The sequence below is a fragment of the Lynx rufus genome, unplaced genomic scaffold (genome assembly GCF_022079265.1).
Source record: "Lynx rufus isolate CCGP_SWC_20201006 ecotype Redwood Valley unplaced genomic scaffold, mLynRuf1.p SCAF_10, whole genome shotgun sequence".
Classification (NCBI taxonomy): Eukaryota; Metazoa; Chordata; class Mammalia; order Carnivora; family Felidae; genus Lynx; species Lynx rufus.
In genome coordinates, this window is record NW_025814824.1 from 30,829,821 (window position 1) to 30,857,206 (window position 27,386).

At 37.7% G+C, this 27,386-nt stretch overlaps 1 protein-coding gene across 1 annotated transcript in view; it reads right to left on the reverse strand.

The window, feature by feature from the left end:
- Positions 1-27,386, reverse strand: part of LOC124529366 (zinc finger protein 782-like) — a 76,830-nt gene that overhangs the window by 9,850 nt on the left and 39,594 nt on the right. The window lies entirely within an intron of this gene.

The window sequence follows — 27,386 nt, forward strand, 5'->3', positions numbered from 1 at the left end:
TTTTTTTATTTGAAGCAGATGTACTCTTGGGGCAGAAATAGAACCAATGCTTTGAGGTTTTGCCAAGTCATTTTTACCTTGGTAAATGTTAATGCATAGCTTCCCTGGAAGCCCAGGAGCAGGGCCCACAAATATTAAAAGTTGAAAATTTCCCTTATCACACAGCTTACTGCCCAGAAGACTTTACATCCTACATAACAAAAAGATCCAAAAAAAAAAAAAAAAAAAAAAAGCCTGGCTGACTCAGTAAGTTGAAATGACATAATTAAATTTTTAGGAATCCATGACAACTAGAATTGTTACAGATAAAACAGCAGAAAAGAAAAAGGTATAGTGATATACAGTCTTAGAGATTTGCAGAAGAGTCTCCTAACTTGTGCAAGTATGTAAGAGATACTTAAGGCTGGGGAAAGACCAGTGAATCAGAGTAGGCTGAAAAAATCATCAAAGCATAAACAAATGTAGGAAGTTTCTGCTGCACCAGGCAGGGTAGAAAAATCTCCTACTTCAAGGCCAATTGGGAAGAATACCAGAAAATTGTCTTTTGCTTAAAAGAGGAGCCAATTAGTCCTAAAGTGAGCTCTGAATCTAATGTAACAAAGCTTAAAACAAGCCTTGAAGTGATCAAATTAATTCCAAGTAACTTAAGTATACATCAGAAAACGCCTCAAAAGATTTAAAATAATACAACAAAACTAGAAACTAACAATATAAAGTTCACAACACCCAGCGGCCAATAACAAATTACGAGTTATGAATAGAAGTAAGGATATACAACTCTTATTGAGGAGAAAATCAATCAGTAGCAACAGAGTAAGAAATAACACATGATAAAATAATCAAGGCCATTTAAAACTGCAAATATACACCATTTGTTCAAGAAGAGAAAGAAAAACATAAACATGATGAGAACAAAAGAGAACTTACTTAAAAATTTCCAAACTAAAATCCTAAATATAAAAAATATCTGAAATGAGAAAACCAACCAACCAAACAACAAACAAGAAAACACTAAATGGGATTAAGAAGAGAATAGATACCACATAAGGAATGATAAATAACATAATGGATACTTTAAGGCATAGCAAAACAAAAACAAAAACAACCCCAAAACCCCAAAAAACAACAGCAACAAAAAAACTATGAAAGAAGAAACCCAGTGAATAAAGACTAGAAAATAATAAACAGAATTAGTTATCTGTGACCTGTGTGATGATATCAAGTAGTTTAACACAGGTACAATAAAAATTTCAGAAGAAAAAAAGAAAGATAAAAACATTTGAAGTAATAATGGGCAAATGTTCAAATTTTGATAATGTGTACAAACCCTTAGATCCAAAAAGCTAAATGAATTAAGGAGCAGAAAGATGAAGAAACCCACACCAAGGTACACTATAATCACACTGCTAAAAACTGCTGATAATATCAACAGAAAATCTTTTTTTAAAAATATAATTAACATAGTTTTATATTAGTTTCACGTGTACAATATAATCATTCACCAATTCTATATGTTACTCAGTGCTCAACAAGATAAATTTACTTTGCATCCCCTTTATCAATTTCATCATTCCCCCCACTGACTTCCCCTCTGGCAACTACCAGTTTGTTCTTTGTATTTAAGAGTCTGCTCTTTTTGTTTGGCCCTTTTTTGGTTCATTTGTTCATTTGTTTTGTTTCTTAAATTCCAAAAGGAATGAAATCATATGGTATTTGTCTTTCTCTGGCTGACTTATTTCACTTAATATTATGCCCTCTAGGTGCATCCATGTTATTGCAAATGGCCAGATCTCATTCCATGAAAAGAAAATCTTAAGTAGACTGGGAAAGGTACAATACATATAGAGGAACAAAAATAAAGATGAATGCCTACTTCTTGTCAGAAATTATATAGCCAGAAAACAATGAAGTGACAATTTTAAAGTACTGAAGGAAAAAAGTCAACCTTTAATTCTATATTTAGCAAATACAACACATTTTCAGTTAAAGCTGAATTTATTACCAACTGACATATATTACAGGAGAAGTTAAAAGAAATGCTCAGACTGAAGAAAACTGCTATCAGGTAGAAATCTGGATTTATACACAGAAATGCAGAGCACCATAACCTGGAAACATGATGATATATAAAATATACTTTTATTATTTTCAGAATGCTTTTTTAAAAAAAAAAGGTAAATTATCTTTTAAAATAACACACTGTAAGGTTTATAATATATGTTATACATATGTATGTATATGTAAAATATACAATGACAATAGCATAAAAAGTAGCAGGTAAAAAATGGAAAACTACAAAATTCTCATAAATGAAGTGAAAAAATTATTTGAAGTAGATTGTGGTAAGTTACCGATGTATGCTGTAAGTGCTAAAGCAACCACATATCCACAGAAGAAAGGCACAGCTAATAAACCACTAATCTAGATGTAATAAATCATTCAAAATATACAATTAATCCAAAAAAGCAGCAAAAGCAGAAAAATGAAAAAAAATTGCAAAAATAGCTAGCAAATAGCCATATGGTACATTTAATGTTAGACATAAATGGTCTAATCATTACAATTAAAGGCAGAGATTAACAGATATGATATAAAAGCCAGACCCAAATATATGATGTATACAAGAAATTCACATTAAAGACACATATAAATTATAAGTAAAAGGAACAAATTAAAAGGAACAAAGTAAAATAAACTGTAAGTAAAAGAAACAAAAAAAAGTACCATGAAAACATAATAAAAAGAAAGTCTTGTTCACAGAAACTTGGCAGGCAAGAAGGGAGTGGCAGGATATATTCAACATGCTGAATTGGAAAAATATGCATAAGAATTCTTTATCCAGCAGACTGTCATTCAAAATAGAAGGAGAGCTAGTTTCCCAGACAAACAAAAACTAAAGGAGTTTATGACCACTAAACCAGCCTTGCAAGAAATTTTAAGGGGGACTCTGAGTGGAGAAAAAAACAAAATAAAACATAACAGACCAAAAGCAACAAAGACTAGAAAGGACCAAGAACATCACCAGAAAGACCAACTGTACAGAGAGCACAATGGCACTAACTTCCTATCTTTCAATAATCACTCCAAAGGTAAATGGACTAAATGCTCCAATCAAAAGACATAGAGTATCATAATGGATAAGAAAATAAGACCCATCTATACATTGCCTACAAGAGACTCATTTTAGATATAAAGACACCTGCAGATTGAAAGGGGATGGAGAAGCATCTATCTTGCTAATGGATGTCAAAAGAAAGCCAGAGTAGCCATACTTACATCAGACAAAATAGATATTAAAATAGACTGTAACGAGAGATGAAGAAGGGCATTATATCATAATTAAGGGGTTTATGTACCGAGATCTAACAACTGTAAATATTTATGCCCCCAACTTGAAAGCACCCAAATATATAAATAAATTTGTGGTAATAATACCACAAATGAGTTTATATTTATGGTTAACATAACGAAACTCATTTGTAATAATAATAGCATTCAACACCCCACCTGTAGCAATAGACAGATCATCTAAGCAGAAAATCAATAAGGAAACAATGGCATTGAATGACACACTGGACCAGCCTTAACAGATATATTCAAAATATACCATCCTAAAGCAGCAGGATACACATTCCTCTTGAGTGCACATGGAACATTCTCCAGAATAGATCACATACTGGGTCACAAATCAGCCCTCAACAAGTACAAAAAGAATAATATCACACCATGCATATTTTCAGACCACACCACTATGAAACTTAAAGTCAACAATAAGAAAAAATTTGGAAAGACCACTAATTCTTGGAGATTAAAGAATATCATTAAAGAATGAATGGGTTAACAAAGAAATTAAAGAGGAAATTAAAAACTACATGGAAGCCAGTAAAAATGAAAACACAACAGTCCAAAACCTCAGGGGTGCAACAAAGGTGGTCATAAGACAGAAATATATAGCAATCCAGGCCTTCCTAAAGAAGGAAGAAATGGCTCAAATACACAACCTATCCTTACACCTAAAGGACCTGGAAAAAGAACATCAAATAAAGCCCCAAAACAGCAGAAGAAGGGAAATAATAAAGATTAGAGCAGAAATCAATGATATTGGGAAAAAACAAAACAAAACAGTACAATAGATCAACAAAACTAGGAGCAGATGCTTTGAAAGAATTAACAAAATTGATAACCCCTAACCAGATTTATCAAAAAGAAAAAGGAAAGGACCCAAGTAAATAAAATCATGAATGAAAGAGAAGAGATAACAACTAACACCACAGAAAAACAAACAATAAGAGAGTATTATAAGCAATTATATGCCAACAAATTGGGCAATCTGGAAGAAACGGACAAATTCCTAGAAACATACAAACTACCAAAACTGAAACAGGAAGAAATTAAAAATTTAAACAGACCTAGGGTGCCTGGGTGACTCAGTTTGTTGACTGTCTAACGTCAGCTCAGGTCATGATCTCATCATTCATGAGTTCAAGCCACACATCAGGCTTGCTGCAGTCAACCTGTCAACGCAGAGCCCACTTCAGATCCTCTGTCCCCTTCTCTCGCTGCCCGTCCCCTGCTTACGTTCTCTCTCTCAAAAACTAAATAAAAAACATTTAAAAAAAAGAAAATTTGAATAGACCTATAACCATTGAAGAAATTGAATCAGTAATAAAAAATCTCCAAACAAGGGGCGCCTGGGTGGCTTAGTCGGTTAGGCGGCCGACTTCGGCTCAGGTCACGATCTCGCAGTCCGTGAGTTCGAGCCCCGTGTTGGGTTCTGTGCTGACAGCTCAGAGCCTGGATCCTGTTTCAGATTGTGTCTCCCTCTCTCTGACCCTCCCCCGTTCATGCTCTGTCTCTTTCTGTCTCAAAAATAAACGTTAAAAAAAAAAAAATCTCCAAACAAGAGTCCAGGGCCAGATGGATTTCCAGGGGCATTCTACCAAACATTTATATTTTTTATTTATTTTTAAAAGTTTATTTTTTGAGAGAGAGAGAGAGAGCGCGTGCACAAGCAGAGGAAGAGGAAGGAGAGGAGGGGGAGGAGGAAGGGGATGAGAAGAGAGAGAGAGAGACAGAGGGAGGAAGGGGATGAGAAGAGAGAGAGAGAGAGAGACAGAGAGAGAATCCCAAGCAGGATCCGCACTGTCAGTGACAGCCCAACATGGGGCTCAAACCCACAAACTGTGAGATCATGACCTGAATCGAAATCAAGAATCCGAGGCTTGACTGACTGAGCAACCCAGGCATCCCTCTACCAAACATTTAAAGAGAGTTAACACCTATTCTTTTGAAGCTGTTACAAAAAAAAAAAAAGAAAGAAATGGAAGGAAAACTTCCAGACTCATGAGGCCAGCATCACCTTGAGGCCAGCATCACCTTGATTCCAAAACCAGACAAAAACTCCACTAAGAAGGAGAGTTACAGGTCAATATTCCTGATGAACATGGATGGAAAAGTTCTTAACAAGATATTAGAAAATTGAATCCAACAGTACATGAAAAGAATTATTCACGATGATCAAGTCAGATTTATTCCTGGGCTGCAGTGTTGGTTCAATATCTACAAATCAATCAACATGATATATCACATTAATGAAAGAAAGGATAAGAACCATACAATCCTCTCAACAGATCCAGAAAAAGCATCTGATAAAATACAACATCCATTCTTGATAGAAACCCTCAACAACGCAGGGATAGATGGAACATACCTCAATATCATAAAGGCCATATATGAAATACAGCTAATATCTTCCTTAATGGGGAAAAACAGAGAGCCTTTCTTTTGCCTTTCTTCTCTTTCTTTTTTCCCTATACTCAGGAAAAGGACAAAGATGTCCACTCTCACCATGACTATTTAACATAGTATTGGAAGTCTTAGACTCCCTCAGCAAACAATAAGAAATAAAAGGCATCCAAACTGGCAAGGAAGAAGTCAAACTTTCGCTATTTGCAGACAACACGATACTCTATGTAGGAAACCAGAAACACTCTATCAAAAAATTGCAGAACTAATACATGAATTCAGCAAAGTGACAAGATATAAAATCAATGTACAGAAATTGATTGCATTTCTATACACCATTAATGAAGCAGCAGAAAAAGAAATCAAGGAATTGATCCCACTTGCAATTGCACAAAAAACAGACACCTAGGAATAAATCTAACCAAAGAGATAAAAGATCTGTACTCTAAACTATAGAACACTTATGACAGAAACTGAAGGGGACACAAAGAAATGGAAAAGCATTCCATTGGATGGATTGGAAGAACACTGTTAAAATGTCTATACTACCCAAAGGAATCGATACATGTAATGCTATCACTATCAAAATACCACCAGCATTTCTCACAGAACTAGAACAATTCTAAAATCTGTAACAATTCTGGCTTTCAAGCTATATTATAAAGGCATAATCATCAAGACAGTATTGTATTGGCACAAAAACAGACACAGAAAACCCAGAAACGGACCCACAACTATATGGTCAACTAATCTTTAACACAGCAGCAAAGAACATCCAATGGAAAAAAGACAGTCTCTTCAACAAGTGACATTGGGATAACTAGATAGCATCATGCAGAAGCTTGAAACTGGACCGCTTCTTTATACCATACACTAAAATAAATTCAAAATGGATTAAAGACCTAAATGTGAGACAGGAAACCATCAAAATCCTACAGGAGAACACAGGCAGCAATCGCTTTGACCTCCATTGGAACAACTTCTTACTAGACATGTCTCTCCAGAGGCAAGGGAAACAAAAGCAAAACTGAACTATTGGGACTTCCTCAAGTTAAAGAGCTTCTGCACAGTGAAGGAAACAATCAACCAGACTAAAAGGCAACCTACAGAATGGGAGAAGATATTTCCACATGACAAATTTGATAAAGGGTTAGTATTCAAAATCTGTAAAGAGCTTATCAAACTCAACACCCAAAGAACAAATAACCCAGTGAAGAAATGGGCAGAAGACATGAATAGACATTTTTCCAAAGAAGACATCCAGATTTTTTTTTTTTTAATTTTTTTTTTCAACGTTTATTTATTTTTGGGACAGAGAGAGACAGAGCATGAACGGGGGAGGGGCAGAGAGAGAGGGAGACACAGAATCGGAAACAGGCTCCAGGCTCTGAGCCATCAGCCCAGAGCCCGACGCGGGGCTCGAACTCACGGACCGCGAGATCGTGACCTGGCTGAAGTCGGACGCCCAACCGACTGCGCCACCCAGGCGCCCCAAGACATCCAGATTTTTAACAGACACATGAAAACATGCTCAACATCACTCATCATCAGACAAATACAAATCAAAACCAAGATGAGACACCATGTCACACCTGTCAGAATGGCTAAAATTAACTACATAAGAAACAACAGGTATTGGTGAGGATGTGGAGAAAAGGCAACCCTCTTGCACTGTTGGTGGGAATGCAAACTCAGAGTGCAGCCACACTGAACAGCAGAGTTTTCTCAAAAAACAGAAAACAGAACTACCCTACAACCCAGCAATTACACTACTAGGTATTTACCCAGGGATACAAAAATACAGAGGGTACATGCACCCCAATGTTTATAGCAGCATTATCAACAATAGCCAAAACATGGAAAGGGCCCAAATGCCCACTGATTGATGAATGGATAAAGAAGATGTGGTATATATACAATGGAGTATTACTCAACCATCAAAAAAGAAAAAGAAATCTTGCCATTTGCAATGACATGAATGGAGCTAGAGTGCATTATACTAAGTGAAATAAGTTGGAGAATTATGATTTTACTCATGTGAAATTTAAAAAACAAAACAGATCAACATATAGAAGGGGGGAAAAGAGAGGGAAATAAACCATAAGAGACTCTTAATGATAAAGAATTAACTGAGGGTTGATGGAGGAAGGTGGGTAGGTAATGGACTAGCTGGGAAATGGGTATTTGTTTTTATTTATTTATTTTGAAAGAGAGAAAGAGAGCGAGAGAGAGCAAGCATGTGTGTACATAGTGGAGGGGTAGAGAGGGAGAGAGACAGAATACCAAGCAGGGTCCATGCTCAGTGCAGAGCCTCCTGTGGGACTCGCTCTCACAACAGTGAGATCATTACCTGAGCCAAAATCAGGGGCTGGACGCTTAACCAACTGAGCTACCCAGGTACCCCTGGGTGATGGGTATTAAGGAGGGCTCTAGTTATGATGAGCACTGGGTGTCGTATGTGATGAATCACTGAATTCTACTCCTGAAACCAATATTGCACTGTATATTAACCATCTAGAATTTAAATAAAAATTGGAAAAACAAAAAAAAGTGTGATATTTATTTTCCATTTATTTGTGACATTCATTTTCCATGGTCATTGATTCTGTATTTTCATTAATTGTGATTAGAACAGATACTGCATACGATTTCAATCTTTAAAATGTATCAAGACTTGGGGTGCCTGGGTGGCTCAGTCAGTTGTGCATCCAAGTCTTGATTTCAGCTCATGTCATGATCCCAAAGTCATGGGATTGAGCCCTGTGTTGGGCTCCATGCTGAGCATGGAACCTGTTTGAAATTCTCTCCCTCTGATCTTCTCCCCTATTCTTTCTAAAATAAAAATAAAATAAATTGTATTAAGACTTTTTATTTTTGGTCTATTCTGAAGAATGAACTATGTACATATGAGAAATACATAGTGTATTACATTTGACTGGAATCTTTGTTTTTTAATTAAATTATTTTACTTTTTTAAATTTGAGAGTGTGTGCATGTACCAATGGGGGAAGGGAGGGGCAAAGAAAGAGGGAGAGAGCAAATACCAAGCAGGCTCCAGTTTAGTGCAGAGCCTGACATGGGGCTTGATCTCATGATCATGAGATCATGACCTGAGTCATGACAAGAGTCAGATGCTTAACCAACTGAGCCACCCAGGAGTCCCTTGACTGGAATCTTCTATATGTTTGTACAGTTCAATTGGTTTCTTGTGTAGTTCAAGTCCTGTTTTTCTTTGGTTGCTCAGTGCAATATTGAAAGTGGAGTATTAAAGTGTTTATTCCTGTACAACTGTGTATTTCTGCTTTCAATTCTGTTCACGTTTGCTTATATATTTGGGGTCTCTGATGTTTGGTGCATATATGTAACAGCTGTTATGTCTTCTTGGTGAACTGACCCTTTTATCAACATATAATATTCTTTGTCTCATAACAGTTTCTGACTTAAAGTCTATTTTGTCTGATATTAGTACAGCCTCTACTCTCTTTTGGTTACTATTTGGATAGTATATCTTTTTCCATCTTTCATTTTCAACTTGTGTCTTTAGGTCTAAATTGTCTCCTATAGACAGCACAGTTTTCTCATTTTTAAAAAATTCATTCTCCCAATCTCTTACTTTTTAAATACTTTCATTTAAAGTATTTACTGACAGGGGTGCCTGGGTGGCGCAGTCGGTTAAGCGTCCGACTTCAGCCAGGTCACGATCTCGCGGTCCGTGAGTTCGAGCCCCGCGTCAGGCTCTGGGCTGATGGCTCGGAGCCTGGAGCCTGTTTCCGATTCTGTGTCTCCCTCTCTCTCTGACCCTCCCCCGTTCATGCTCTGTCTCTCTCTGTCCCAAAAATAAATAAACGTTGAAAAAAAAATATTTACTGACAAAGAATGATTTAATTGAGCCATTTTGCTATTGGCTTCTATAAGTATCATAGCTACTTTGCCCTCATTTTCTCCATTACTGCCACCATAGGTTGATTTTTTGTTTTGGTGCTGATACATTTTGATTCTCTTCTCATTTCTATTTGTGTATATTCTGTAGATATTTTCTTTGTGGTTATCAAAGAGGTTAAATATAAGATTGCAACAATCTAATTTAAATTTATATCAACTTAACTACAGTCACATTAAAAAACCTCTACAGTTCAATCCTACCTTTAGGTTACTGATGTTACAAATTACATCTGTATTTATCATAAATCCAAATAACATAAATTTATAATTATTATGCTTGTGTCTATTAAACTTGGTAGAAAGTCAAAAGTAGAGCTATAAACCAAACTTAAGATAATACAGGTTTATATATTTGTCCATATATTTTGTTCACTGGAGATCTTTACATCTTCATATGACTTAAAGTAACTAGCTAGCATCTTTTCAATTCAACGTTAAGTACTCCCTTTAGCATTTCTCATAGGGTAGCTCCAGTAGTAATGAACACCCTCAGATTTTGCTTATCTGGGAATGTCTTAATCTCTTCCTAGTTTTATGGATACAGAACTGTCACTTAATAGTTTATTTCTTTTAGCACTTTGCATACACCATCCTACTGCCTTTTCTTCTCCAATGTTTCTGGGAAGAAATTAGCTAATACTGTGTTGAAGATTCCTTGTAGTGATGAGTCACTTCTCTCACTGCTTTCAAGATTGTCTTTTCACAGATTATGTGCCTCAGGTTGGGTCTCTTTGGAATTATCCTCCCTGGAGTTCATTGAGGTTGTTCGATTTGTAGATACAGGTCTGTAATAAAATCTAGAAGAGTTTTTGGCCATTATTTCCTTAAATATCTTCCTTTTTCTCATCTCCTTTTGGGATTCCCATTATACATTTGTTACTTTTTTCTTTTAATTTTTAAAAAATGTTTATTTCTGAGAGAGAGGGAGAGACAGAGTGCGAGCGGCAGAGGGCAGAGAGAAAGGGAGACACAGAATCTGAAGCAGGCTTTAGATTCCGAGCTGTCAGCACAGAGCCTGATGTGGGGCTCGAATTCATGGATTGCAAAATCATGACCTGAGCTGAAGTTGGACGCTTAACTGACTGAGCCACCCAAGTGCCCCAATTTTTGTTATTTTTCTTTATTGATAGTGTCCCACAAGTCCCTTAGTCTCTGCTCATGTTTTTTTCATTCTTTTTCCTTTGTGCTTCTCAGATTCAGTAATTTCAATTGTCCTATATTCAAGTTCACTAATTCTTCTTTCTTCCTGCTGATATCTGCTGTTGAAGTTCCCTAGTCAGTTTTTCATTTCAGATATTACACTTTTAAACTGCAGAATTTGTTTGGTTCCTTTTTATTATTTCCATTTCTTTGTTGGTATTCTAAGTTTATTCAAATATTGTTTTCCTGATGTCCTTTAGTTCTTTTTCCATGTTTTCACTTAGCTCTTTGGTCATATTTAAGATAATTATTTTAAAGCATGTGTCTGGTAAGTCTACTATCTCGATTCTTCAGACACAGTTTCTGTAGGTGCATTCTGTTCCTTTAAATGAAGTCATTGTTTTCTTGTTTCTTCATATTTTTTTCTTCATTCTTTTTTTGCTAAAAACTGGGCATTTAATTCTTAATGTGGTAACTCTGTAAATCAGATTCTCCCCCTTTGTCAGGGCTTGCTATTTTTTTAAATTATTGGAGGATAGAGCAGTCTGTTTGAGACTTTTCCAAATTATTTTTGTGATGTTAACTGCTTGTAGTACACGATTACTGAAGGCTGTTCCTTTAGTTATACTCAGACTAATATGTTTTTACACAATTTCCTTGAATGTTAGGAACTAAAACAAACAAAAAAACTAAAAAAACAATGCAAAAAAAGAGAAAACCTGCCTCTCTAGTCTTTGCAAATTGGCTCTATTCTGGGGTACTCCCTTACTGCTTATTTAGGTTTTCTATGAGCCTAGAAATCAGCCCTAGGAGAAAGCTTAAGATCTTAGATCTTTTCTGAGTATGTGTCTTGCTTAAGCATGCATATGGCTTTCTAAATTTCCCCATGTTCTCAGCTACTTTTGCGTGTCCTAATTTTTTTTTATATATGAAATTTATTGTCAAATTAGTTTCCATACAACACCCAGTGCTCATCCCAAAAGATGCCCTCTTCAATACCCATCACCTACCCTCCCCTCCCTCCCACCCCCCATCAACCCTCAGTTTGTTCTCAGTTTTTAAGAGTCTCTTATGCTTTGGCTGTCTCCCACTCTAACCTTTTTTTTTTTTTTCCCTTCCCTTCCCCCATGGGTTTCTGTTAAGTTTCTCAGGATCCACATAAGAGTGAAAACATATGGTATCTGTCTTTCTCTGTATGGCTTATTTCACTTAGCACAACACTCTTCAGTTCCATCCATGTTGCTACAAAGGGCCATATTTCATTCTTTCTCATTGCCACGTAGTACTCCATTGTGTATACAAACCACAATTTCTTTATCCATTCATCAGTTGATGGACATTTAGGCTCTTTCCATAATTTGGCTATTGTTGAGAGTGCCCCTATGTATCAGCACTCCTGTATCCCTTGGGTAAATTCCTAGCAGTGCTACTGCTGGGTCATAGGGTCGGTCTATTTTTAATCTTTTGAGGAACCTCCACACTGTGTTCCAGAGAGGCTGCACCAGTTTGCATTCCCACCAACAGTGCAAGAGGGTTCCCATTTCTCCACATCCTTTCCAGCATCTATAGTCTCCTGATTTGTTCATTTTGGCCACTCTGACTGGCGTGAGGTGATATCTGGGTGTGGTTTTGATTTATATTTCCCTGATGAGGAGAGGCATTGAACATCTTTTCATGTACCTGTTGGTCATCTGGAGGTCTTCTTTAGAGAAGTGTCTATTCATGTTTTCTGCCCATTTCTTCACTGGGTTATTTGTTTTTCAGGTGTGGAGTTTGGCGAGCTCTTTATAGATTTTGGATACTAGCCCTTTGTCCAATATGTCAGTTGCAAATATCTTTTCCCATTCTGTTGGTTGCCTTTTAGTTTTGTTGGTTGTTTCCTTTGCTGTGCAGAAGCTTTTTATCTTCATGAGGTCCCAATAGTTCATTTTTGTTTTTAATTCCATTGCCATTGGGGATGTGTCAAGTAAGAAATTGCTGCAGCTGAGGTCAGAGAGGTCTTTTCCTGCTTTCTCCTCTAGGGTTTTGATGGTTTCCTGTCTCACATTCAGGTCCTTTATCCATTTTGAGTTTATTTTTGTGAATGGTGTAAGAAAGTTATCTAGTTTCAACCTCCTGCATGTTGCTGTCCAGTTCTCCCAGCACCATTTGTTAAAGAGACTGTCTTTTTTCCATTGAATATTCTTTCCTGTTTTGTCAAAGATGAGTTGGCCATACTTTTGTGGGTCTAGTTCTGGGGTTTCTATTCTATTCCATTGGTCTGTTTTTTCCATTGGTCTATTTCATGTGTCTGTTTTTGTGCCAATACCATGCTGTCTTGATGATGACAGCTTTGTAGTAGAGGCTAAAGTCTGGGATTGTGATGCCTCCTGCTTTGGTCTTCTTCAAAATTACTTTGGCTATTCGGGGCCTTTTGTGGTTCCATACAGATTTTAGGATTGCTTGTTCTACCTTCGAGAAGAATGCTGGTGTAATTTTGATTGGGATTGCATTGAATGTGTAGATAGCCTTGGGTAGTATTCACATTTTAACAATATTTATTCTTCCAATCCATGAGCAGGGAATGTCTTTCCATTTCTTTATACCTTCTTCAGTTTCCTTCATAAGCTTTCTATAGTTTTCAGCATACAGATCTTTTACATCTTTGGTTAGATTTATTCCTAGGTATTTTATGCTTCTTGGTGCAACTGTGAATAGGATCAGTTTCTTTATTTGTCTTCCTGTTGCTTCATTGTTAGTGTATAAGAATGAAACTGCTTTCTGTACATTGGTTTTGTATCCTGCGACTTTGCTGAATTCATGTATCAGTTCTAGCAGACTTTTGGTGGAGTCTATCAGATTTTCCATGTATAATATCATGTCATCTGCAAAAAGTGAAAGCTTGACTTCATCTTTGCCAATTTTGATGCCTTTGATTTCCTTTTGTTGTCTGATTGCTGATGCTAGAACTTCCAACACTATGTTAAACAACAGCGGTGAGAGTGGGCATCCCTGTCATGTTCCTGATCTCAGGGAAAAAGCTCTCAGTTTTTCCCCATTTAGGATGATGTTAGCTGTGGGCTTTTCATAAATGGCTTTTATGATCTTTAAGTATGTTCCTTCTATCCCAACTTTCTCGAGGGTTTTTATTAAGAAAGGATGCTGAATTTTGTCAAATGCTTTTTCTGCATTGATTGACAGGATCATATGGTTCTTATCTTTTCTTTTATTAATGTGATGTATCACGTTGATTGTTTTGCGAATGTTGAACCAGCCCTGCATCCCAGGAATGAATCCCACTTGATCATGGTGAATAATTCTTTTTATATGCTGTTGAATTCAATTTGCTAGTATCTTATTGAGAATTTTTGCATCCATATTCATCAGGGATATTGGCCTGTAGTTCTTTTTTTTACTGGGTCTCTGTCTGGTTTAGGAATCAAAGTAATGCTGGCTTCATAGAATGAGTCTGGAAGTTTTCCTTCCCTTTCTATTTTTTGGAATAGCTTGAGAAGGATAGGTATTATCTCTGCTTTAAATGTCTGGTAGAATTCCCCTGGGAAGCCATGTGGTCCTGGACTCTTATTTGTTGGGAGATTTTTGATAACTGATAAAATTTCTTCGCTGGTTATGGGCCTGTTCAAGCTTTCTATCTCCTCCTGTTAGAGTTTTGGAAGTGTGTGGGTGTTTAGGAATTTGTCCATTTCTTCCAGGCTGTCCAGTTTGTCGGCCTATAATTTTTCATAGTATTCACTCATAATTGTTTGTATCTCTGAGGGACTGGTTGTAATAATTCCATTTTCATTCATGATTTTATCTATTTGGGTCATCTCCCTTTTCTTTTTGAGAAGCCTGGCTAGAGGTTTATCAATTTTGTTTATTTTTTCAAAAAACCAACTCTTGGTTTCGTTGATCTGCTCTGCAGGTTTTTTAGAATCTATATTGTTTATTTCTGCTCTGATCTTCATTATTTCTCTTCTTCTGCTGGGTTTGGGGTGTCTTTGCTGTTCTGCTTCTATTTCCTTTAGGTGTGCTGTTTGCATTTGGGATTTTTCTTGTTTCTTGAGATAGGCGTGGATTGCAATGTATTTTCCTCTCAGGACTGCCTTCACTGCATCCCAAAGCGTTTGGATTGTTGTATTTTCATTTTCGTTTGTTTCCATATATTTTTTAATTTCTTCTCTAATTGCCTGTTTGACCCATTCATTCTTTAGTACGGTGTTCTTTAACCTCCATGCTTTTGGAGGTTTTCCAGACTTTTTCCTGTGGTTGATTTCAAGCTTCAGAGCATTGTGGTCCAAAATTATGCATGGTATGATCTCAATTCTTGTATACTTATGAAGGGCTGTTTTGTGACCCAGTATGTGATCTGTGCTGGAGAAGGTTCCATGTGCACTCTAGAAGAAAGTATATTCTGTTGCTTTGGGATGCAGAGTTCTAAATATATCCGTCAAGTCCATCTGATCCAGTGTCTCATTCAGGGCCCTTGTTTCTTTATTGACCATGTGTCTAGATGATCTATCCATGGTTGTAAGTGAGGTATTAAAGTCCCCTGCAATTACCACATTCTTATCAGTAAGGTTGCTTATATTTGTGAGTAATTGTTTTATAAATTTGGGGGCTCCTGTATTCGGCACATAGACATTTAAAATTATTAGTTCATCTCTTTTTACAGCCTTTAAAGTCTAGTTTGTCTGATATAAGTATGGCTACTCCAGCTTTCTTTTGACTTCCAGTAGCATGATAAATAGTTCTCCATCCCCTCACTCTCAATCTGAAAGTGTCCTCAGGTCTAAAATGAGTCTCTTGTAGACAGCAAATAGATGCGTCTTGTTTTTTTATCATTCTGATACCCTATGTCTTTTGGTTGAAGCATTTAGTCCATTTACATTCAGTGTTATTATTGAAAGATATGGGTTTAGAGTCATTGTGATGTCTGTAGGTTTCATGCTCATAGCGATGTCTCTGGTACTTTGTCTCACAGGATCCCCCTTAGGATCTCCTCTAGGGCTGGTTTGGTGGTGACAAATTCCTTCAGTTTTTGTTTGTTTGGGAAGACCTTTATCTCTCCTTATATTCTAAATGACAGACTTGCTGGATACAGGATTCTCAGCTGCATATTTTTTCTGTTCATCACATTGAAGATTTCCTGCCATTCCTTTCTGGCCTGCCAAGTTTCAGTAGACAGATCCGTCACGAGTCTTATCGGTCTCCCTTTATATGTTAAAGCACGTTTATCCCTAGCTGCTTCAGAATTCTCTCTTTATCCTTGTATTTTGCCAGTTTCACTATGATATGTCGCGCAGAAGATCGATTCAAGTTACGTCTGAAGGGAGTTCTCTGTGCCTCTTGGATTTCAATGTCTTTTTCCTTCCCCAGATCAGGGAAGTTCTCAGCTATGATTTCTTCAAGTACACCTTCAGCACCTTTCCCTCTCTCTTCCTCCTCTGGAATACCAATTATGCGTAGATTATTTCTCTTAGTGCATCACTTAGTTCTCTTAATTTTCCCTTCATACTCCTGGATTTTTATCTCTCTTTTGCTCAGCTTCTTATTTTTCCATAACTTTATCTTCTAGTTCACCTATTCTCTCCTCTGCTTTTTCAATCCAAGCTGTGGTCATTTCCATTTTATTTTGCAGCTCGTTTATAGCATTTTTTAGCTCCTTCTGACTGTTCCTTAGTCCCTTGATCTCTGTAGCAATAGATTCTCTGCTGTCCTCTATACTGTTTTCAAGCCCAGCGATTAATTTTATGACTATTATTTTAAATTCACTTTCTGTTATATTGTTTAAATCGTATTTGATCAGTTTGTTAGCTGTCGCTACTTCCTGGAGTTTCTTTTGAAGGGAATTCTTCCGTTTGGTCATTTTTGATAGTCCCTGGAGTGGTGCGGAACTGCAGGGCACTTCCCCTGTGCTGTCTTGAATAACTTGCGTTGGTGGGCAGGGCCTCAGTCAGATCTGATGTCTGCCCCCAGCCCACCGCTGGGGCCACAGTCTGACTGGTGTGTACCTTCTCTTCCCCTCTCCTAGGGGTGGGATTCACTGTGGGGTGGTGTGGCCCCTCCCTGTCTGGGGTATTTGCACACTGCCAGGCTTGTAATGCTGGGGATCTGGTGTATTAGCTGGGGTGGATCAGCAAGGTGCACAGGGGTGGGAGGGGCAGGCTCAGCTCGCTTTTCCTTTGGAGATCCGCTTCTGGAGGCACCCTGCGGCACCAGAAGGGAGTCAGACCCGCCGGAGGGATGGATCCACAGAAGCACAGTGTTGGGTGTTTGCAGGGTGCAAGCAAGTTCCCTGACAGGAACTAGTTCCCTTTGGGATTTTGGCTGGGGGATGTGCAAGGGACGTGGTGCTGGCAAGCGCCTTTGTTCCCCGCCAAGCTGAGCTCTGTCGTCGGGGGCTTAACAACTCTCCCTCCCGTTCTCCGAGCAGAGCTGTTAACTTACAACCTCCCAGATGTTAAGTCCCACTTGCTGTCAGAACACACTCCGTCTGGCCCCTTGGCTTTTGCAAGCCAGACTTGGGGGCTCTGCTTTACTTTGCCAGCGGGCTGCCCCTCCACCCCAGCTCCCTCTTGCCAGTCCGTATAGCGCGCACCGCCTCTCTGCCCTTCCTACCCTCTTCCGTGGGCCTCTTGTCTATGCTTGGCTGCATAGAATCCGTTCTGCTAGTCTTCTGGCAGTTTTCTGGGTTATTTAGGCAGGTGTGGGTGGAATCTAAGTGATCCACAGGACGCGGGGAGCCCCGCGTCCTCCTACGCCACCATCTTCCTCCCTCCTCTTTTTCCTATATTTTCTGCATGTCCTAATTTTTAAGAGTATTGGCCCAGTTTTTCCTTTGGGGGGAGAAATATACTATTGTGTATTTCTACTCATAATCTGTTACCCCAGGCATGTGTGGACTTGTAGTCCACCTTCAGCCTTTTAAGAGCAAGACTCGGTTGCTTTTCCTGCCTGCATTATTATGTGAAATAGATAAGCACCTTGAGTCAGTCCTCCAGGTATCCTCCATACAGGTCAGAGCAGCTAGCTAACAATTTAAAAATAAGGTGCGTTCTCCCTCTGATCTGAGGGAGGGCCTGTGAACTGGGCTGCTGCCTGACCACCACTACATTGGGGAGAGGTAGGATCAAGTAAAAACACTAAGACCTTCCTACCATTTTGAAGATGGCTTTTTCTTAATTGTGTGTTTGTTTGGTTACAGTAAACCTGTTGCCCAGAGGTTTCAAAAAGTTGGTTCAGATAGTTTTTGGTTGGGTTTTTGATGTTTCTATGGGGGAATGAGAGGTTATAATTTCCACCATTTTGCTGACATCACTCTTTCGTATGTAAAAACTCATCAACAATCCCAGCTCCTAAATTTTCTTTTTACCTTCTAGAAGCTTTTGTTTTGCATTTTACATTTAGGTCTATAACCCATTTTGAGTCAATTTTTGTGTAAGATATGGAGCCTGAATTTGAGTTCACTAAAAATATATATACGTATATGGGCATCTAATTGTTCCAGCACTACTCAACAGAAGGCTGTCCTTTTGAAAAATTTTTAATTTATATTTATTTATTTTTGAGAGAAAGAGAGAGAGAGAGAGAGAGAGACAGAGACAGAGAATCCCAAGCAGGCTCCATGCTGTCAACACAGAGCCACATGTCTCACAAACTGTGAGATCATAACCTGAGCTCATATCAAGAATCAGACACTTAATCTACCTAGCCACCCAGGCACCCCAAAAAGGCTATCCTTTCTCCATTGAGTTGCCTTTGCACTTATCACTTTTGTCAAAATTCATTCTATTAGATTTGTGTGGATCTATCTGGTCTCTCCATCCTGTTCCATTGAATAATAAAAGTATTTTCTGCCAGTATCTCATTATCTTAATTACAACAGGCTTATACTAAGCCTTGAAATTGGGAAATATTATTCTTCCAACTTTGTTCTTTTTAGAGCTATTTTGGCTATGGCAGGTCCTTTATTTCCCATATAAAATTTAGAATCAGTTTGTTACTAAGAACTTCCTGGGATTATGATGGAGATTACCTTGAATCTTAGATGACTCGAAAAATGGACATCTTAATCTGAATTGTTCAATCCATGAATACAAAACATCTCTCAATTATTTCAATGTTCTTTGATTTCTTTTATCAATGTCTTATGGTTTTCTGCATATACATCTTGTATTTTGCTTGATTTATCCCTAAGTACTTCCTTTATTTTTGTGCAATTGTTACTTAAAAAAAAAAAAAAGTCAAGTTCCGACAGTTCATTTCTGATATACAGGAAAGCAATAACTTTTGTAAACTGGCTTACAATCCTGTGAAGTTACTAGATTTGCTTTTATTTCCAGAAACTTTTTTTGGGGGGAGGGGTTCTAGATAGAAAATCATATCATCTGAGGCTAAGATAGTTTTACTTCTTTCTATTCAATATGTAGGCTTTTCCTTTTTCTTCCAGTAAGACATTGAATAAGAGTAATGACAAATGAAAACTTACCTTATTCCCTAACTTAGAGGGAATGGGTTCTGTCTCCAACCAATAAATATGATTTTAGCTTTAGATTTTTCATATATATCTTTTATTAAGTTATTATCTTTGTATTCCTGATTTTTTCAGTGGTTACTTTTTCTTCATGGTCCATTTGAGCTACTATAACAAAAAATGCCATAGACTGTTATTAAACAACATTTACTTCTCATAGTTCTGGAGGCTAGGAAGTTCAAGATCAAGAAGCTGGTAGACTCAGTGTGTAGTGAGGGTCTGCTCCCTGTTTCATAAGTGGCTGTCTTCTCACTGTGTCCTCATATGTTGGAGAGGGGGAGTAAAGTCTCTGGGGTCTCATTTATAAGGGCACTATACCATCTATGATGGTTCTACCCTTATGACCTAATGATCTCCTAGAGGCACCACCTCCAATACCACCACACTGAGGGTTAGTATTTCATATGAATTTTGAGGGGACACATTTCAGTCTACAGCAAATGGCTTGTGATTTTATGAAATGCTTTTTATTCTCACACTGATATGATCATATAGTCTTTCTTATTATCTGTTAGTGTGGTGATTTACGCTGACCAGCTTACAAATGTAGAATCAACCTTACTTTTTTGAATGAAACAATTTTGGATATATTACCCTTTTACATATTGCTGGATTTAGTTTCCTAACATTTATAAAAGATTTTTAAATTTATGTTCATGAAAAATCTTAGTCTGTAGTTTTCTTACTGAATATTAGAGTAATACTGACTCAAAATGGTAGGGATTGTTCCCCTCCTTTTTACTTTACTGCAAGTTTGTGTAGAATTGGTATTATTGCTTAAAAGTTTGGTAGAATTCACTGGTGAAATCACTTGTGTCTGGTGTTTCTTTTCTAAAAGGTTTTAAAATCTAAATCAAATTTCTTGTATAGATATAGGACTACTCAAGTTAGAGATTTCCTGAGTACATTTGGAAGTTTGTGTATCAAGAATTGGTCTATTTCATCCAAATAATCAAATATATGGGCCTATAGCTGTTCATAGTATTCCCTTATACTTTAAGCATCTGTACAATCGGTAGTCATGACCCTTCTTTCATATTTGATATTGTTAACTTTTGTTTTTCCTCTTTTCTCTTTGTTAGCCTGGGTAGAGATTAATCAATTTCTTAAACACCTTAAAGAATTTGTCTTGTTTTGATAATTTTTATCTATCATTTTCCTATTTTCAATTTTATTAATTTGTGCTCTAATTTTTTTCCTTTTTCTTTTTTTTAATTTATATCCAAATTAGTTAGCATATAGTGCAACAATGATTTCACGAGTAGATTCCTTAGTGCCCCTTATTCATTTAGCCCATCCCCCTCCCACAACCCCTCCAATAACCCTGTTTGTTCTCCATATTTAAGTGTCTCTTATGTTCTGCCCCCTCCCTGTTTTCATATTATTTTTTCTTCCCTGCCCTTGTGTTCATCTGTTCTGTGTCTTAAAGTCCTCATATGAGTGAAATCCTATGATATTTGCCTTTCTCTAATTTCGCTTAGCATAATACCCTCCAGTTCCATCCACGTAATTGCAAATGGCAAGACTTCATTTTGACTGCCGGGTAATACTCCATTGTATATATATACCACCTCTTCTTTATCCATTCATCCATTGATGGACATTTGGGCTCTTTCCATACTTTGGCTACTGTTGATAGTGCTGCTATAAACATGGGGGTGCATGTGTCCCTTCAAAACAGCATCCCTGTATCCCGTGGATAAATACCTAGAAGTGCAATTGCTGGGTCACAGGGTAGTTCTATTTTTAATTTTTTGAGGAACCTCCATACTGTTTCCCAGGGTGGCTGCACCAGTTTGCATTCCCACCAGCAGTGCAAAAGAGATTCTCTTTCTCCACCTCCTCGCCAATATCTGTTGTTGCCTGAGTTGTTAATGTTAGCCATTCTGACAGGTGTGAGGTGGTATCTCATTGTGGTTTTGATTTCTATTCCCCTAATGATGAGTGATGTTGAGCATTTTTTCATGTGTCAATTGGCCATCTGGATGTCTTCTTTGGCGAAGTGTCTATTCATGTCTTTCCCCATTTCTTCACTGGATTATTTGTTTTTTGGGTGTTGAGTTTGCTAAGTTCTTTGTAGATTTTGGATACTAACCCTTTGTCTGATAGTCATTTGCAAATATCTTCTCCCATTCCTTCTTCAGTTGCCTTTTAGTTTTGCTGATTGTTTCCTTCACTGTGCAGAAGCTTTTTATTTTGATGAGGTCCCAATAGTTCACTTTTGCTTTTGTTTCCCTTGCCTCTGGAGAAGTTGCTGCAGTCAAGGTCAAAGAGGTTTTTGCCTGCTTTCTCCTCGAGGATTTTAATGGTTTCCTGTCACATTTAGGTCTTTCATCTATTTTGAGTTTATTTTTGTGTATGGTGTAAGAAAGTGGTCCAGGTTTACTTTTCTGCATGTCACTCTCCAGTTTTCCCAGCACTACTAGCTGAAGAGACTGTCTTTATTCCATTGGATATTCTTTCCTGCATTGTCAAAGATTAGTTGGCCATATGTTTATGGGTCAATTTCTGGGTTCTCTATTCTGTTCCATTGACCCGAGTGTCTGTTCTTGTGCCAGTATCATACTGTCTTGATGATTACAGCTTTGTAATACAGCTTAAAGTCCAAGACTGTGATGCCTCCTGCTTTGGTTTTCTTTTTCAAGATTGTTTTGGCTATTCGGGGTCTTTGCTGGTTCCATACAAATTGTAGGATTGTTTGTTCTAGCTCTGTGAAGAATGCTGACGTTATTTTGATAGGGACTGCATTGAATATGTAGATTGCTTTGGGTAGTATTGACATGTTGACAATATTTGTTCTTCCTATCCAGGAGCATGGAATCTTTTTCCATTTCTTTCTGTCTTCTTCAATTTCTTTCATAAGCTTTCTATAGTTTTCAGTGTATAGATTTTTCACCTCTTTGGTTAGATTTATTCCTAGGTATTTTATGGTTTTTGGTGCAATTGTAAAGTGTGCTCCAATTTTCATAATTTCCTTTTCCTGCTTACATTTGCTTCTTTTCTCTAGTATCCTAAGGTGGAAACTCAATTTACCGATTTTAGACCTTTCTTCTTTTCTATTCTGTGCACTTAATGGTATAAAGTATTCTCCGAGTACTGCTTAACTGCATCACACAAGTTTATTTTCACTTAAAAATATTTTCAGAATTTCTCATGACTTATTTGACTGATGCATTATTTAGAAGTGTGGGGGCGCCTGGGTGGCGCAGTCGGTTGGGCGTCCGACTTCAGCCAGGTCACAATCTCGCGGTCCGTGAGTTCGAGCCCCGCGTCGGGCTCTGGGCTGATGGCTCAGAGCCTGGAGCCTGTTTCCGATTCTGTGTCTCCCTCTCTCTCTGCCCCTCCCCCGTTCATGCTCTGTCTCTCTCTGTCCCAAAAATAAATAAAAACGTTGAAAAAAAAAAAAGAAGTGTGTTGGTTAATTTCTAAATATTTATGAATACTCCAGTTATCTTTCTGTACTTGATTTCTTATCTACTTCTGATAGAATGTGAGAATATATTTTTCAATTTCTACACATTTAAATTCGTTAAAATATGTTTTTTTGGCCTAGACTGTGCTCTATTTTGGTGAATGCTTCATGTACACTTCAGGAGAATGTGTACTCTTCTGTTGTTGGATAGCCTTCATACATGTCAATAGATTCAAGTTGGTTGCTAGTGATGTTCAGGCCATCTACATCTTTAGCAATTATCTGCCTTCCTGATCTATCAATACTAATGGAATAGAGACAAAGAGCAAGTTTGTCTATTTCTCTTTTAGGTTTTATCAGTTTTTTACCTCATATACTTTGAAGCTCTGTTTCTAGGTGCATGAATATTTAGAACTATTATGTCTTCTTAGAGAGTAGATTGCTTATATCAGTGTGTAATATACTGGTAATGTTTGGAAATCTTCCATGTTTTGAAGTGTACTTTCTCTGAAGTTAATGTAGTTTAATTTACTTTTGATTGGTGTTAGCATGGTATATTTTTCTATATGTCTTAGCTTTTAACCTTTCTGATCTTTGTATTTAAAGTATATTTCTTATAGTCAGCATAGAGTTCCCTCTTACCTTTTTTTTTTTTAAATCCTATCTCACAATCTCTTTTACTTGATGTCTTTAGACCATTCATATTTGTGGTGACTTACTGATACAGTTGGATTAAATTTTTGTAACTTTTCTATTCATTGTGTTTATCCTTTGATATTTCCCCACCAATTCCTTGTGGGTTTTTTTTTTTTTTTTGCCTTCTCTTTCAAGGAACATTTTATTCCTTCTCTTGGTATATCATTTATACTTGTTTTAAAATCTTTTTAGAGATTTCCTACTATTTATATGACACCTTTTTAAGTAATCTTTGTCTATCTTAAAACAACACCATAACCATACCACTTCACATATAGTGCAGGCAATTTACAACAGAGTATTCCTATGGCCCTTGCCATCCCTTATACTAATGTTGTCATTAACTTATTCATATGCTATAATCACCTCACAGAGTGTTATTTTTATTATTATTACTATGATTATTATTTTAAATGTATTCTGGAATTCTAGGCATTATAAGATTCCGGATCTTTTTCACCTTTAGTTTTAGTATATTTCCTCTAACAGCGTGGCAACTGGAGAGAGAGGGATACTGTTTCTTACTCCGAGAGGTTTGGAGTCCAGGTTCTCCACTTAGCCTCTGCTGACACGAGGTAGGCCAGTGTTTGCTGACCCACTGACAAGTGGTGAAAGTCCTGGCTCTCTACTTGTCCTCCTCTGACATCATCCCACTGGAAAGTTGGAGGGGTACTTTGTTACTGCAGAATAGTCGTAGAAGTCAGTCTTTACTGATAGAGGCACATAACTTTTCCCCATGGTGAACAGCTGAAGTAAAGCAATTATCTGAAATTTTCTTTCTAAGCTATCTTTCCTTTTACTTGTCTAGAGAAAGCAGTCTTTACTGGGAATTTTTTTTGTCTATGCACATTGGCTTGCACAGATCAGGTTGTCTGAGTTGTTGGTTTTATCCAGTACTGAATTTAGATGTGTTAGGCAAAAATAAAAAAGAAACTAGGTGTTCTTTCTTGGATTCTGAGATCACTAGCAAATCTCTTTCTTTTGTTCATTCCACTGTCCAAAGTCTTCCTATGTTTGCTTTATAATTAGTATCTAGGGTTTTAGATGGGCTTAAAGTGTGGGACAGAGTGAAGTATATCTAATTAATCTTATTTGGAACCGTCAGTCTCTGAAATTTTCACACTTAAGAACTGCTTTTTAGTGTAGTTTAAAAATATGTAAAATAAACTATTAAAAGGTATATTCCAAGTCTCATTCTTGTCTCCTCCATTCATTCCCCTCCTGTCCTTTTATTACTTTCTGATTTTTCTTCCAGTGCTTCGTTTTTGCAAATATAAGCAAATACATAATCCTTGTCTCTTTCTTACTCAAAAGAGAGCTTTTTATACCCACTACTCTGCTTCACGCTTTTTGATTTTATATGGGAATATTCCTCCTTACCTATGTGTAAACTCTTGTTCATATTATGAATGCATAATCTTCACTTGTGGGTAGACACAACCCAAGTTTATTAACCAGTCAATGATGAACACTTGGGTTGTTTATACTTTACTGTTATTACCAGCAATGCTGTAATGAATAACCTTGTATACATATTACTTTATACCTATGCAGGTATAGCTTTAAGATAAATTCCTAGAGCTGAAGTGTTGATAAAAGTTAATGCATCTGATTTGTATTTCTTAAAGATAGTTGTAGCAATATTACTATCTTACTTAAACATTCACTGGCTACTGATCGCTTAAAAACTTCCAAATATGGATTCAAGAAAATATATTATCTTCTCTTTCACATCTTGTGCCATATGACCTCTTGCTTTCTTTGTTCCAGTCTTGTTAATCTCTTTTTAGGACCCTGTGCTCACTGTCTTCTTTTCTGACAAGGAGCTTGGTACTTGTTCTTTTCTGTTTGGAATGTTCATATTTCCTTATTTTAGTTATTCCTATGCTTTCCTTAAAGATTTGCTCAAGTATCATTTTATCTCAACCTTCGTTTTTCTTTGAGTTTGAAAATGTCCATAAAAATAGTAAGTAGAGGGGCACCTGGGTGGCTCAGTTGGTTAAACGTCTGACTTTAGCTCAGGTCATGATCTCACGGTTCATGAGTTTGAGCCCCGCGTTGGGATCTGTGCTGACAGCTCAGAACCTGGAGTCTGCTTTGATCTGTGTCTCCTTTTCTCTCTGCTCCTCTGCCTCTGGAGCTCTGTCTCTCTCTCTCTCTTAAAAATAAACAAACATTAGCAAGGTGGCGGAACAGCATTGAAGCTTTTTGTGTGTCTCACCTCCGTGAAATACAGCCAGACCAATACTAAACCATCCTATGCACCTAGAAAACCGCTTGGAAGATTAACATGACAGTCTGCACAACCTGAACCACAGAATTCAGCAGGTACATGACGTGAAGAGCTGAACTTGGGGAGCAAGAAGCCTCGAAAGGTAGGGAACCCCTTTTGTGGGCAGAGAGGATGGAGACTGGGGAGGGGGGGAGCATGTGGGAAAAGCATCCCTCCCCAAAAGCACCTGGAGAGAAAGTGGAAAATTGGAAACAGCCACAGGGACTAAACTAAAAAGGGAGAAAGGAGAAAGGAGAGGGTTTAAATTCCATTAAAACTGTAAACAAGGGGAGTGCAAAGGCTTGATACCTGGCAACCAACTCCGCATCTCGATACCTGGCAGTGCTCTGGTGGGAAAGGTGAATCGCCAGGAACAGAGTGGGGTCCAGGTGGTTCTCGGGCCACACAGGGAAAGCGGTTCCACTGCTGGAAGAACATTTGGTAGAGACTGTTGAAGCCACCTGGTCCCAGCAGACCCTGGAAGGCAGCCACATTCGCTGGTGCTGGAGCAAGGTTGTTGAGGGTGAAGCCTGGTGCCAGATGTGTGTTGCAATTTTCCATGGTCCCTGAAACCTTGAGGCTACACTGTCTCACGATTTTTTGGGGGCCGGCTGACACCTGGCCACAGTCTCAGGGCACCGGCAACAGCAGGGTCCAGCGGACATTTCTGGGTGCAGCCGACATTCGGCTATTGCTCATTCAGCCATTGCTTGGTGAGACCCTCCGGCAGAGAGGCGGAGAGGGTCAAAGCCGCAGTCCTTCAAAGTAAGAGGCCGGGGGAAAACAACCGCATCTGAGACAAAACTTGGGAGAGAGGTACTGCCTGGGGCCTGGTCACGGAGAGTGGAAAAGCGGGGAGTGGACAAGAGCTGAAGAGGAAGGGACCAGTGTGCGATTGCTGATCTGGGAAAACAGACTGGGTGGCTGGGTGGCGCCATTTTTCACCGCTCCTGCGCATGCGCACCAACAAGCACCGCAACAATCCACCCCAGTAGGCTAGCAGCGCCATCTAGGGGAGAGCGGAGCTGTTACACTGAACCCTGCCCAACTGGGCCAACTTCGCTGTTCAAAAACACAAACCTCACTGCCAGCTTAATTTATGGACTATAAAGAGCTACATGGACTGACCTCTAGGGGAAAATGAAGCAATTTCAGTCCTACTTCAATCTGTTAGGTTCATCTATTCAATTTTTTTTCCTTTCTTTTTTCTCTTTTACAATTCTTTTCTTTTTCTTGAATACAGAAAGAGAAAAAACTCATTTTCAATTTTTATTAAAAACATGTCTTTAATTTTTATTACTATATTTTTCACTTTTGTGTAAATTTTTTCAAATTCTACTTTACTTCCATCATTTCATTTTAGTCTACTTCAGTACTCACCTCTTCAAATTTTCAATTTTTTTTTCTTTTTCTTTTTTTCTCTTTTTCATTTCTTTTCTTTTTCTTGAATGCAGAAAGGGAAAAACTTCATTTTTACTTTCAATTTCTTTTAAAAATATTTTTATTTAATTTTTATTACTATATTTTTTGCTTTTGTGTAATTTTTTTCAAATTCTATCTTACTCCCATCATTTTATTTCAGTCTGCTACAGTGTATTCACTTTTTCAAATTTTCACACAATTTTTTTCCTTTTTTTCTTTTTTAAATCTTTTTTCTTTTTCAT